Source organism: Nomascus leucogenys, chromosome 3 (assembly GCF_006542625.1).
Source record: "Nomascus leucogenys isolate Asia chromosome 3, Asia_NLE_v1, whole genome shotgun sequence".
NCBI classification, from domain to species: domain Eukaryota; kingdom Metazoa; phylum Chordata; class Mammalia; order Primates; family Hylobatidae; genus Nomascus; species Nomascus leucogenys.
This window is the reverse complement of record NC_044383.1, coordinates 56,614,837-56,628,648: the sequence shown is the minus strand read 5'-3', so window position 1 is coordinate 56,628,648 and position 13,812 is coordinate 56,614,837.

Below are 13,812 nucleotides of genomic sequence, written 5' to 3'. Positions count from 1 at the left end.
ATGTTTTCAAACAAAGAATCAGCACCTGAAAAAATACTGTTAACAATAAATGTTCGTTTCTGTGATAAAAAGACAAGTTGATAATTTGTCTTTCTGTGTAGCGTTTTTGTGTTTGCTAAATATATTTTATTGGGGTATACTTTTCTTAAGTTATCCTTTACCCACTTTGAAATGAAACAGTAAATTATTTCATAAGGTCAAAATATGCAACAACAGTTTATCTTTTCATTTTAGCCTATGGCTTCATGCTAAAACCCTTGGAAAATCAAATTGCACTTCCAAGAAATGTTCTTTGATCAAATTACCATCATCCTTCCCTTACAGTTTTTTTTTTTTAATTGTACTTTAAGTTTTAGGGTACATGTGCACAATGTGCAGGTTTGTTACATATGTATGCATGTGCCATGTTGGTGTGCTGCACCCATTAACTCATCATTTAGCATTAGGTGTATCTCCTAATGCTATCCCACCCCCTCCCCCCACCCCACAACAGTCCCTGGAGTGTGATGTTCCCCACCCTGTGTCCATGTGTTCTCATTATTCAATTCCCACCTATGAGTGAGAACATGTGGTGTTTGATTTTTTGTCCTTGCGATAGTTTACTGAGAATGATGATTTCCAGTTTCATCCATGTCCCTACAAAGGACATGAACTCATCATTTTTTATGGCTGCATAGCATTCCATGGTGTATATGTGCCACATTTTCTTAATCCAGTCTATCGTTGTTGGACATTTGGGTTGGTTCCAAGTCTTTGCTATTGTGAATAGTGCCGCAATAAACATACGTGTGCATGTGTCTTTATAGCAGCATGATTTATAGTCCTTTGGGTATATACCCAGTAATGGGATGGCTGGGTCAAATGGTATTTCTAGTTCTAGATCCCTGAGGAATCACCACACTGACTTCCACAATGGTTGAACTAGTTTACAGTCCCACCAACAGTGTAAAAGTGTTCCTATTTCTCCACATCCTCTCCAGCACCTGTTGTTTCCTGACTTTTTAATGATGGCCATTCTAACTGGTGTGAGATGGTATCTCATTGTGGTTTTGATTTGCATTTCTCTGATGGCCAGTGATGATGAACATTTTTTCATGTGTTTTTTGGCTGCATAAATGTCTTCTTTTGAGAAGTCTCTGTTCATGTCCTTCGCCCACGTTTTGATGGGGTTGTTTGTTTTTTCTTGTAAATTTGTTTGAGTTCATTGTAGATTCTGGATATTAGCCCTTTGTCAGATGAGTAGGTTGGGAAAATTTTCTCCCATTTTGTAGGTTGCCTGTTCACTCTGATGGTAGTTTCTTTTGCTGTGCAGAAGCTGTTTAGTTTTATTAGATCCTATTTGTCAATTTTGGCTTTTGTTGCCATTGCTTTTGGTGTTTTAGACATGAAGTCCTTGCCCATGCCTATGTCCTGAATGGTAATGCCTAGGTTTTCTTCTAGGGTTTTTATGGTTTTAGGTCTAACATGTCAGTCTTTAATCCATCTTGAATTAATTTTTGTATAAGGTGTAAGGAAGGGATCCAGTTTCAGCTTTCTACATATGGCTAGCCAGTTTTCCCAGCACCATTTATTAAATAGGGAATCCTTTCCCCATTTCTTGTTTTTGTCAGGTTTGTCAAAGATCAGATAGTTGTAGATATGCGGCATTATTTCTGAGGGCTCTGTTCTGTTCCATTGATCTATATCTCTGTTTTGGTACCAGTACCATGCTGTTTTGGTTACTGTAGCCTTGTAGTATAGTTTGAAGTCAGGTAGCGTGATGCCTCCAGCTTTGTTCTTTTGGGTTAGGATTGACTTGGCGATGCAGGCTCTTTTTTGGTTCCATATGAACTGTAAAGTAGTTTTTTCTAATTCTGTGAAGAAAGTCATTGGTAGGTTGATGGGGATGGCATTGAACCTATAAATTACCTTGGGCAGTATGGCCATTTTCACGATATTGATTCTTCCAACCCATGAGCATGGAGTGTTCTTCCATTTGTTTGTATCCTCCTTTATTTCATTGAGCAGTAGTTTGTAGTTCTCCTTGAAGAGGTCCTTCACATCCCTTGTAAGTTGGATTCCTAGGTATTTTATTCTCTTTGAAGCAATTGTGAATGGGAGTTCACTCTTGATTTGGCTCTCTGTTTGCCTGTTATTGGTGTATAAGAATGCTTGTGATTTTTGTACATTGATTTTGTATCCTGACACTCTGCTGAAGTTGCTTATCAGCTTAAGGAGATTTTGGGCTGAGACAGTGGAGTTTTCTAGATATACAATCATGTCATCTGCAAACAGGGACAATTTGACTTCCTCTTTTCCTCATTGAATACCCTTTATTTCCTTCTCCTGCCTGATTGCCCTGGCCAGAACTTCCAGCACTATGTTGAATAGGAGTGGTGAGAGAGGGCATCCCTGTCTTGTGCCAGTTTTCAAAGGGAATGCCTCCAGTTTTTGCCCATTCAGTATGATATTGGCTGTGGGTTTGTCATAGATAGCTCTTATTATTTTGAGGTACGTCCCATCAATACCTAATTTATTGAGAGTTTTTAGCATGAAGGGTTGTTGAATTTTGTCAAAGGCCTTTTCTGCATCTATTGAGATTATCATCTGGTTTTTGTCTTTGGTTCTGTTTATATGCTGGATTACATTTATTGATTTGCATATGTTGAACCAGCCTTGCATCCCAGGGATGAAGCCCACTTGATCATGGTGGATAAGCTTTTTGATGTGCTGCTGGATTCAGTTTGCCAGTATTTTATTGAAGATTTTTGCATCAATGTTCATCAGGGATATTGGTCTAAAATTCTCTTTTTTGGTTGTGTCTCTGCCAGGCTTTGGTATCAGGATGATGCTGGCCTCATAAAATGAGTTAGAGAGGATTCCCTCTTTTCTATTGATTGGAATAGTTTCAGAAGGAATGGTACCAGTTCCTCCTTGTACCTCTGGTAGAATCTGGCTGTGAATCCATCAGGTCCTGGACTCTTTTTGGTTGGTAAGCTATTGATTATTGCCACAATTTCAGATCCTGTTATTGGTCTATTCAGAGATTCAACTCCTTGCTGGTTTAGTCTTGGGAGGGTGTATGTGTCCAGGAATTTATCCATTTCTTCTAGATTTTCTAGTTTATTTGCGTAGAGGTGTTTGTAGTATTTTCTGATGGTAGTTTGTATTTCTGTGGGATCAGTGGTGATATCCCCTTTATCACTTTTTATTGCATCTATTTGATTGTTCTCTCTCTTCTTCATTTTTATTTTTTATTTATTTATTTATTTTTTTTTTGAGACAGAGTCTTGCTGTGTCGCCCGGGCTGGAGTGCAGTGGCGCAATCTCGGCTCACTGCAAGCTCCGCCTCCTGGGTTCATGCCATTCTCCTGCCTCAACCTCCCAAGTAGCTGCGACTACAGGCGCCCACCACCACGCCTGGCTAATTTTTGGTATTTTTAGTAGAGATGCGGTTTCACTGTGTTAGCCAGGATGGTCTCGATCTTCTGACCTCGTGATCCGCCTGCCTCTGCCTCCCAAAGTGCTGGGATTACAGGCATGAGCCACCGCGCCCGGCTCTTCTTCTTTATTAGTCTTGCAAGCAGTCTATCAATTTTGTTGATCTTTTCAAAAAACCAGCTCCTGGATTCATTAATTTTTTGAAGGGTTTTTTGTGTCTCCATTTCCTTCAGTTCTGCTCTGATTTTAGTTGTTTCTTGGCCTTCTGCTATCTTTTGAATGTGTTTGCTCTTGCTTTTCTAGTTCTTTTTCTTTTCTTTTCGAGATGGAGTCTCACTGTCGCCCAGGTTGGAGTGCAGTGGCGCGATCTCCGCTCACTGCAAGCTGCACCCCGTGGGGTTCACGCCATTCTCCTGCCTCAGCCTCCCGAGTAGCTGCGACTACAGGCGCCCACCACCTCACCTGGCTAATTTTTTGTATTTTTTTTAGTAGAGATGGGGTTTCGCCGTGTTAGCCAGGATGGTCTCGATCTCCTGACCTTGTGATTCACCCGCCTCGGCCTCCCAAAGTGCTGGGATTACAGGCGTGAGCCACCGCGCCCAGCTTCTAATTCTTTTAATTGTGATGTTAGGGTGTCAATTTTGGATCTTTCCTGCTTTCTCTTGTGGGCATTTAGTGCTATAAATTTCCCTCTACACACTGCTTTGTATGTGTCCCAGAGATTCTGGTATGTTGTGTCTTTGTTCTCGTTGGTTTCAAAGAACATCTTTATTTCCACCTTCATTTCGTTATGTACCCAGTAGTCATTCAGGAGCAGGTTGTTCAGTTTCCATGTAGTTGAGCGGTTTTGAGTGAGTTTCTTAATCCTGAGTTCTAGTTTGATTGCACTGTGGTCTGAGAGACAGTTTGTTATAATTTCTGTTCTTTTACATTTGCTGAGGACAGCTTTACTTCCAAGTATATGGTCAATTTTGGAATAGGTGTGGTGTGGTGCTGAAAAAAATGTATATTCTGTTGATTTGGGGTGGAGAGTTCTGTAGATGTCTATTAGGTCTGCTTGGTGCAGAGCTGAGTTCAATTCCCGGGTATCCTTGTTAACGTTCTGTCTCGTTGATCTGTCTAATGTTGACAGTGGGGTGTTAAAGTCTCCCATTATTATTGTGTGGGAGTCTAAGTCTCTTTGTAGGTCACTCAGGACTTGCTTTATGAATCTGGGTGCTCCTGTATTGGGTGCATATATATTTAGGATAGTTAGCTCTTCTTATTGAATTGATCCCTTTACCATTATGTAATGGCCTTCTTTGTCTCTTTTGATCTTTGTTGGTTTAAAGTCTGTTTTATCAGAGACTAGGATTGCAACCCCTGCCTTTTTTTGTTTTCCATTTGCTTGGTAGATTTTCCTCCATCTTTTTATTTTGAGCCTATATGTGTCTCTGCATGTGAGATGGGTTTCCTGAATACAGCACACTGATGGGTCTTGACTCTTTATCGAATTTGCCAGTCTGTGTCTTTTAATTGGAGCATTTAGTCCATTTACATTTAAAGTTAATATTGTTATGTGTGAATTTGATCCTGTCATTATGATGCTAGCTGGTTATTTTGCTTGTTAGTTGATGCAGTTTCTTCCTAGCCTCGATGGTCTTTACAGTTTGGCATGATTTTGCAGTGGCTGGTACCAGTTGTTCCTTTCCATGTTTAGTGCTTCCTTCAGGAGCTCTTTTAGGGCAGTCCTGGTGGTGACAAAATCTCTCAGCATTTGCTTGTCTGTAAAGTATTTTATTTCTCCTTCACTTATGAAGCTTAGTTTGGCTGGATATGAAATTCTGGGTTGAAAATTCTTTTCTTTAAGAATGTTGAATATTGGCCCCCACTCTCTTCTGGCTTGTAGAGTTTCTGCCAAGAGATCAGCTGTTAGTCTGATGGGCTTCCCTTTGTGGGTAACCCTACCTTTCTCTCTGGCTGCTCTTAACATTTTTTTCCTTCATTTCAACTTTGGTGAATCTGACAATTATGTGTCTTGGAGTTGCTCTTCTCGAGGAGTATCTTTGTGTCATTCTCTGTATTTCCTGAATCTGAATGTTGGCCTGCCTTGCTAGACTGGGGAAGTTCTCCTGGATAATATCTTGCACAGTGTTTTCCAACTTGGTTCCATTCTCCCCGTCACTTTCAGGTACACCAATCAGACGTAGATTTGGTCTTTTCACATAGTCCCAAATTTCTTGGAGGCTTTGTTCATTTCTTTTTATTCTTTTTTCTCTAAACTTCCCTTCTTGCTTCATTTCATTCATTTCATCTTCCATCACTGATACCCTTTCTTCCAGTTGATCGCATCGGCGACTGAGGCTTCTGTATTCTTCACGTAGTTCTCGAGCCTTGGCTTTCAGCTCCATCAGCTCCTTTAAGCACTTCTCTGTATTGGTTATTCTAGTTATACATTTGTCTAATTCCTTTTCAAAGTTTTTAACTTCTTTGTCTTTGGTTTGAATTTCCTCCTGTAGTTCAGAGTAGTTTGATTGTCTGAAGCCTTCTCTCAACTCATCAAAGTCATTCTCCGTCCAGCTTTGTTCTGTTGCTGGTGAGGAACTGTGTTCTTTTGGAGGAGGAGAGGCGCTCTGCTTTTAAGAGTTTCCAGTTTTTCTGCTCTGTTTTTTCCCCATCTTTGTCGTTTTATCTACTTTTGGTCTTTGATGATGGTGATGTACAGATGGGTTTTTGGTGTGAATGTCCTTTCTGTTTCTTAGTTTTCCTTCTATCAGACAGGATCCTCAGCTGCAGGTCTGTTGGAGTTTGCTAGAGGTCCACTCCAGACCCTGTTTGCCTGGGTGTCAGCAGTGGTGGCTGCAGGACGGTGGATTTTCGTGAACCACGAATGCTGCTGTCTGATTGTTCCTCTGTAAGTTTTGTCTCAGAGGAGTACCCGGCTGTGTGAGGTGTCAGTCTGCCCCTACTGGGGGGTGCCTCCCAGTTAGGCTGCTCGGGGGTCAGGGACCCACTTGAGGAGGCAGTCTGCCTGTTCTCAGATCTCCAGCTGCGTGCTGGGAGAACCACTACTCTCTTCAAAGCTGTCAGACAGGGACATTTAAGTCTGCAGAGGTTACTGCTGTCTTTTTGTCTGTGCCCTGCCCCCAGAGGTGGAGCCTACAGAGGCAGGCAGGCCTCCTTGAGCTGTGGTGGGCTCCACCCAGTTCGAGCTTTCCACTGCTTTGTTTACCTAATCAAGCCTGGGCAATGGCGGGTGCCCCTCCCCCAGCCTCGCTGCCACCTTGCAGTTTGATCTCAGACTGCTGTGCTGGCAATCAGCGAAACTCCGTGGGCGTAAGACCCTCCAAGCCAGATGTGGGATATAATCTCCTGGTGTGCTGTTTTTTAAGCCCGTCGGAAAAGCGCAGTATTAGGGTGGAAGTGACCCGATTTTCCAGGTGCTGTCTGTCCCCACTGTCTTTGATTAGGAAAGGAAACTCCCTGACCCCTTGCGCTTCCCGAGAGAGGCAATGCCTTGCCCTGCTTTGGCTCTCGCACGGTGCACTGCACCCACAGTCCTGCACCCACTATCTGGCACTCCCTAGTGAGATGAACCCAGTACCTCAGATGGAAATGCAGAAATCACCCATCTTCTGCGTTGCTCACGCTGGGAGCTGTAGACTGGAGCTGTTCCTATTCGGCCATCTTGGCTCCACCCCCAGCCCCTTACAGTTTTATGTTATGTATTCCACCATAACTGAGGGTAACTTATATTAACTTTCAGAATTTATGAGTATATACTCGTGTATAATTAGTTTAAGCCTTCATCACGTGAATTTTTCATTACTGCAATAATTGCTTCCTGTTATTAGTGATAAGATTAAATAGAGAACCTAATAGAGGAAAGAAAATAAAGGTAAAAGCAGAAATGAATAAATTGGAAAACAGAGTTCAGTGAAAACCAACAGCAGGTTCTTTAGTAAGACCAATCAAATGAGTTTCTGGTAAGTCTGGGAGTGGGGAGTTGTAGGGATGTAGAGACATTAAAAAATGACAACAGTGCTGGGCGCGGTGGCTCATGCCTGTAATCACAGCACTTTGGGAGGCCAAGGCGGGAGTATCACGACATTAAGAGATCAAGAATGAAACCTTGTCTCTAAAAATACAAAAATTAGCTGGGCGTGGTGGCGCATGCCTGTGGTCCCAGCTGCTTAATAAAGATATACACAGACATCTCATAATAAAACTCCAGAATACCAAAGACAAAAATCCTAAAATCAGAGAAAAATTGAGGCAGGAGAATAGCAGAGGAAGTCAGGGACAAAGGGAACCCTTTGATGTAGGCTAGCTTAAGTGATAGCAAAAACAAAACATGTACGATAGCAGAAGCAGAACATACAAAATAAGGGAGTAAGCAGTGAGTTAAAACATACAGGATAAAAAATAAGTCACAAGGACTTGCAGTAGGAATTTGGTCACAAAAAATGAAAGTAAAGATGAGCAGCCGGGTGCGGTGACTCACATCTGTAATCCTAACACTTTGGGGGGCTGAGGCGGGTGGATCATTTGAGGTCAGGAGTTTGAGATTAGCCTGGCCAACATAGTGAAACTCCATCTCTACCAAAAATACAAAAATTACCCAGGAGTGGTGGGGCATGCCTGTAATCCCAGCTACTCAGGAGGCTGAGGCAGGAAAATCACAAGCCTGGGAGGCAGAGGTTGCAGTGCCGAGATCACGCTACTGCACTCCAGTCTGGGTGACAGAGTGAGACCCTGTCACACACACACACAAAAAAACAAAAGTAAGGTTAAGCAAGGATGAGCAATTAGCTTACAAGAAATAAAGTGAGGGTAAGCAAGTGAGGAAAAAAAAAGGCCATGAAATTTAACAAACCAGGCTGATCTCATCTCACAGAAGTCAGTCAGCTCTCCCCTTTCTGAGAGTGCTTAATAAGCTTTTGCTGCTTTGCTTTACTATCTGTGTGTGTCTCGTCCAAGTCTTTGTTCAAGACACCAAGTGCCAGGCCAGACACGGTGGCTCACATCTGTAATCCCAGCACTTTGGGAGACTGAGGCAGGCAGAACACTGGAGGTCAGGAGTTCGAGACCAGCCTGCCCAACGTGGTGAAACCCTGTCTCTACTAAAAATATGAAAATTAGCCAGGCATGGTGGTGCGGGCCTGTAGTCCCAATCAGGAGGCTGAGGCAGGAGAATCACTGGAGACCAGGAGGCGGAGGTTGCAGTGAGCCAGGATCGGGCCACTGCACTCCAGCCTGGGTGACAGAGTGAGACTCCGTCTCAAAAATGAACAAACAAAACAAGACACCAGGAGCCTGGAATTGCGTGGCACTACCCAGTAACAAAATGTTAGATTAATAATGCTATTTCTCTGTATTTTCACTGTAGTTTTTGTTTGTTTGTTTTACACTTTAACGTGAACATCTGACTTTTTCACATTGAACACATATTACTTTTTTTTTTTTTTTTTTTTTTTGAGACACAGTCTCACTCTTGTTGCCCAGGCTGGAGTGCAATGGCACAATCTCGGCTCACCCACAACCTCCGCCTCCCAGGTTCAAGCGACTCTCCTGCCTCAGCCTCCCAAGTAGCTGGGATTACAGGCATCCGCCCTCATGCCTGGCAAAATGAAAAAAATTTAAAAGTAATATGTGTTCAGGCCACCGTGCCCGGCAAAATGAGAAAATTTAAAAATAATACGTGTTCAGGCCGTGCACAGTGGCTCACGCCTGTAATACCAGCACTTTGGGAGGACGAGGCGGGCGTATCACCAGAGGTCGGGAGTTCGAGCCCAGCCTGACCAACATGGAGAAACCCGGTCTCTACTAAAAATACAAAATTAGCCAGACGTGGTGGTGGGCGCTTATAATCCCAGCTACTCAGGAGGCTGAGGCAGGAGAATTGCTTGAACCCGGGAGGTGGGGTTTGCAGTGAGCCGAGATTAGGTCATTGCACTCCAGCCTGGGCAACAAGAGGGAAATTCTGTCTCAAAAAAAAAAAATTGTTTTCATTTTTATCAAAGTCAAATGTACATGTACTGTATGGAAGCAAATGGTTCTACAAGGCTTATTTATTTTTGTTTTTATTTTTTATTTATATTTCTCTGCCAGAAATCTTGGACTATACAAAGCTTATTTAAAAAGTAGTCTGTTGTCAGAAAAGATGGTAGCCTAGTCTTGATATTCTTGTGGAGAACTTAGAAAACCTGAAGAGTACTTGTACCCAAATTGGATTGTATTTTAATGGACAATAGCTGTATTTTCCCCATGTCAAAAGAATCCTAATGAAAGCAGCTGTTTTTCAAGTTCCTAAGGGTCCAGTTGTCCAGAATCCCCAAGGATAAGATGCTCCCTATAAGAGTAGAACCTTAACCTCACTCAGTGACATCGTAGGAGCCTCTAGCTGTGGAATTTCTTAGGAACTCAAACTTTCAAAAGCATCCAGAGAGTCAAAGCTGGGGGGAAAAAAGCACATAAAAATAATAAAATTTTTAGGCCGGGCGCAGTGGCTCACGCCTTAATCCCAGCACTTTGGAAGGCCAAGGCAGGTGGATCACGAGGTCAAGCATTCAAGACCAGCCTGGCCAACACAGTGAAATCCTGTCTCTACTAAAAATACAAAAAATTAGGCGGGCGTGGTGGTGGGCACCTGTAATCCCAGCTACTTGGGAGGCTAAGGCAGGAGAATCGCTTGAACTTGGGAGACGAAGGTTGCAGTGAGCCGAGATCACACCACTGCACCCCAGCCTGGGTGACAGAGCAAGACTCCGTCTCAAAAAAAAAAATAAATAACAATAATAATAACATATTTTACTACTTTTAATTTTATTTATTTATTTATTTATTTAGAGATGGAATTTCGCTCTTGTTGCCCAGGCTGGACTGCGATGGCACGATCTCGGCTCACTGCAACCTCTGCCTCCCAGGTTCAAGCAATTCTCCTGCCTCAGCCTTCCTGAGTAGCTGGGATTACAGGCATGCGCCACCACACCCGGCCAATTTTGTGTTTTTAGTAGAGACGGGGTTTCTCCACATTGATCAGGCTGGTCTCGAACTCCTGACCTCAGGTGATCCACCCGCCTCGGCCTCCCAAAGTGCTGGGATTACAGGCATGAGCCACCGCACCTGGCCATAAAATTTATTTTTTATATTCTACTAATAAATGCTGTTGTACTTGGGCATGATCAATCATGTAACTGTCATTTTTTTGGTTTTATTCTGTTTTGGTTTGGTTTTTGCCAACTATATTCATATTTACAAAAAAACTAAATAAAATCATTTTATTTAAAAAAAAAATTAGTCCTGAACCCTTCCACCCTTCATTTTCCACTCCCAAGATGTAATCTTTTCACCTTTTAGCCATTATTAACTTGCTTATAGTGCAATTTCTTGGTTTTAAAAATTTGACATCTATTGACTTCCCACTATAAGAGAGATTAATTCAGTTTTTGCATACCTGTGACAGTCGGACCCTCAGGGTTGTCCTGTGGCCCCCCACCTCCTGAGGTTCACATCTATGTAGTAAAGAATTTAACCTAACCCAAAGAAAAGTCTCACCTTTGCCCTTGGCTTCTGAAAGGTAATGGCTAAATTCTTGGAATGTGCCAGGAAGTATAACAATGTGATTTATGGTGGGGTCTTTGGGTCATGGTATCAGCTTATACTGTTTGCCCTCCAGAGGAGCTGGAGTCTGAGGTTAGACATATGGCCAGCCAACCATGAGCTGCAGTAAGAACTCTGGACATGGCTCAGGTGGGCTTCCCTGGCTGGCAATATTCTGTGTGTATTGGCACACATCGATGCCAAGAGAATAACATGTCCATGACTCTACCAAAAGACAACAGAAAGTGCTGTGTTTGCTACTCTCTTAAACTCTGCCTTATGCACTTCTTCCTTTGGCTGATTTAAACTTGCATGCTTACTATATAATAAACTGCAACCATGAGCATAGCGGTTTCAGTGAGTTCTGTGAGTCTTTCATCAAACCTCAGGGTGGTTTTAGGAATCCCTTGAAATTGCAATTGTTGACAGAAATGAGGGTGGTCTTATGGGAACTGTTTTCCCCCTAACTGTATCACTGGCATCTGAGACAACAAGAACACCCTTGAGTGATTCCTCTCCTCTTGGGTATGAGTGGGACCTTTGACTTGCTTCCAATCAATAGAATACAGTACAGGCAACGGGCTGTACATAATTACGTGTATGTAATTGTGTTAAACAAGTTGTAGCACTCCTCCTGCTGGAGTACCTCCCTTGCTGGCTTTGAAGAATCGAGCTAATGTTGTGGGCTGCCTATGTTGGGAGGCTCACATGGTAAGGAACTGAAGACAGCTTCTAGGAACTGAGGGCAACCTCTGGCTGACAGCAAGAAACTGAAGCCCTCAGTTCTACAAATGTAAAGGAACTAAATTCTGCCAACAAAAATGGATCCTTCTCCAGTCAAGCCTCAGATGAGGCTACAGCGCTGGCTGACATCTTAATTATAGCCTTGAGAGACTCTGAGCAGAGCCACACCCAGAACTTCGGCCCATTGAAAATGTGAGATAACTAATACGAGTTTTTTTTTATTTTTTTTGAGACAGAGTCTCGCTCTGTCGCCCAGGCTGGAGTGCAGTGGCGCGATCTCGGCTCACTGCAAGCTCCGCCTCCCGGGTTCACGCCATTCTCCTGCCTCAGCCTCTCCAAGTAGCTGGGACTACAGGCGCCCACCACCACGCCCGGCTAATTTTTTTGTATTTTTAGTAGAGACGGGGTTTCACCGTGGTCTCGATCTCCTGACCTCGTGATCCGCCCGCCTCGGCCTCCCAAAGTGCTGGGATTACAAGCGTGAGCCACCGTGCCCGGCCAAAATACGAGTTGTTTTAAGCCTCTAAGGTTGTGGTTGTTACACAGGAAACTAATGTAATCTCCCTACCACTATCACCATATAGGCACTAAGCCTATTGTCCTATCCTAACCACAGAGTGGGTAATCATAATTTCTATTTTTTTTTAATTTATTTTTTGAGATCGCTCTGTCACCAGGCTGGAGTGCAGTGGCACGGTCTTGGCTCACTGCAGCCTCTGCCTCCTGGGTTCAAGCGATTCTCCTGCCTCAGCCTCCCAAGTAGCTGGGATTACAGGCACATACCACCATGCTTGTCTAATTTTTGTATTTTTAGTAGAAATGGGGTTTCACCATGTTGGCCAGGCTGGTCTTGAACTCCTGACCTCATGATCCACCTGCCTCGGCCTCCCAAAGTGCTGGGGTTACAGGCGTGAGCCACCGCCCCCAGCTTTTAATTTTTTTAAAGTCGACAACAGTCCATAACTTCAATAAGATTAATAGTCAATGGTTACATTACTATGACTTTGTCAATACTTAAACAGCTGAGCAATATTCTCATATCAGACTTTTCTTTCATGCATTCATTTTTTTTTATGGAGTTAAAAATTGCTTAGATTGGCCGGGCATGGTGGCTCACGCCTGTAATCTCAGCACTTTGGGAGGCTGAGATGGGTCTATCACCTGAGGTCAGGAGTTCGAGACCTGCTTGACCAACATGGTGAAACTCTGTCTCTACTAAAAATACAAAAATAATTAGCCAGGCGTGGTGGCGTGCAACGGTAGTCCCAGCTACTTGGGAGGCTGAGGCAGAAGAATTGCTTGAAGCCAGAAGTCGGAGGTTGCAGTGAACCAAGATCGTGCCACTGCACTCCAGCCTGGGCGACAGAGCGAGACTCTGTCTCAAAAAAAAAAAAAAAAAATTGCTTAGATTATTATATTTGCATAGCGGTCTATTTATCATTAATTGTCCCCAAAACTCTTCAAATGTCTAATGTTTCTCTTAGTATGTTCAAACGTAGTAGGTTGTTAAACAAGATGTATAAAGCAAAAACCATAAAAAATTCAACTCCAATTTATTCTCAAAGGCTTGAATGAGAAAAAAAATCAACTCCATTAAAAGTTAAAAATCTTTACAATAAACAAAACAATACAAAACAAAAAACCTTGTTTACTAAAAGACACCAAAAAAGGTGCAGACAACCCACATGGCAGAAGTTATTTATTACACAGACAACAAATGAAAGATAAGTACCCCAAATATATTAAGAACTTCCCAAAACAATGAGAAGAAAACTAACCCATAAGAAAATGTGCAAAATATATGAACAGGAAAAATTTAACAAACAGCAGTTGCCTCTAGGCTGAATGCTACCTAAAAATAAAGTGTTACTGAAAGTAAAAATAAACAGATAACAGAAAATAAGTTAGGTTTTACATTTAGTCAGATATATTAAAATAAAGTATCTTATGTTTTCTTTTCAGATTATGTATTTCAGCTGGGCACGGTGGCTCATGCCTGTAATCCCAGCACTTTGGGAGGCCAAGGCGGGCGGATCACAAGGTAAGGAGATCAAGACCACCCTGGGT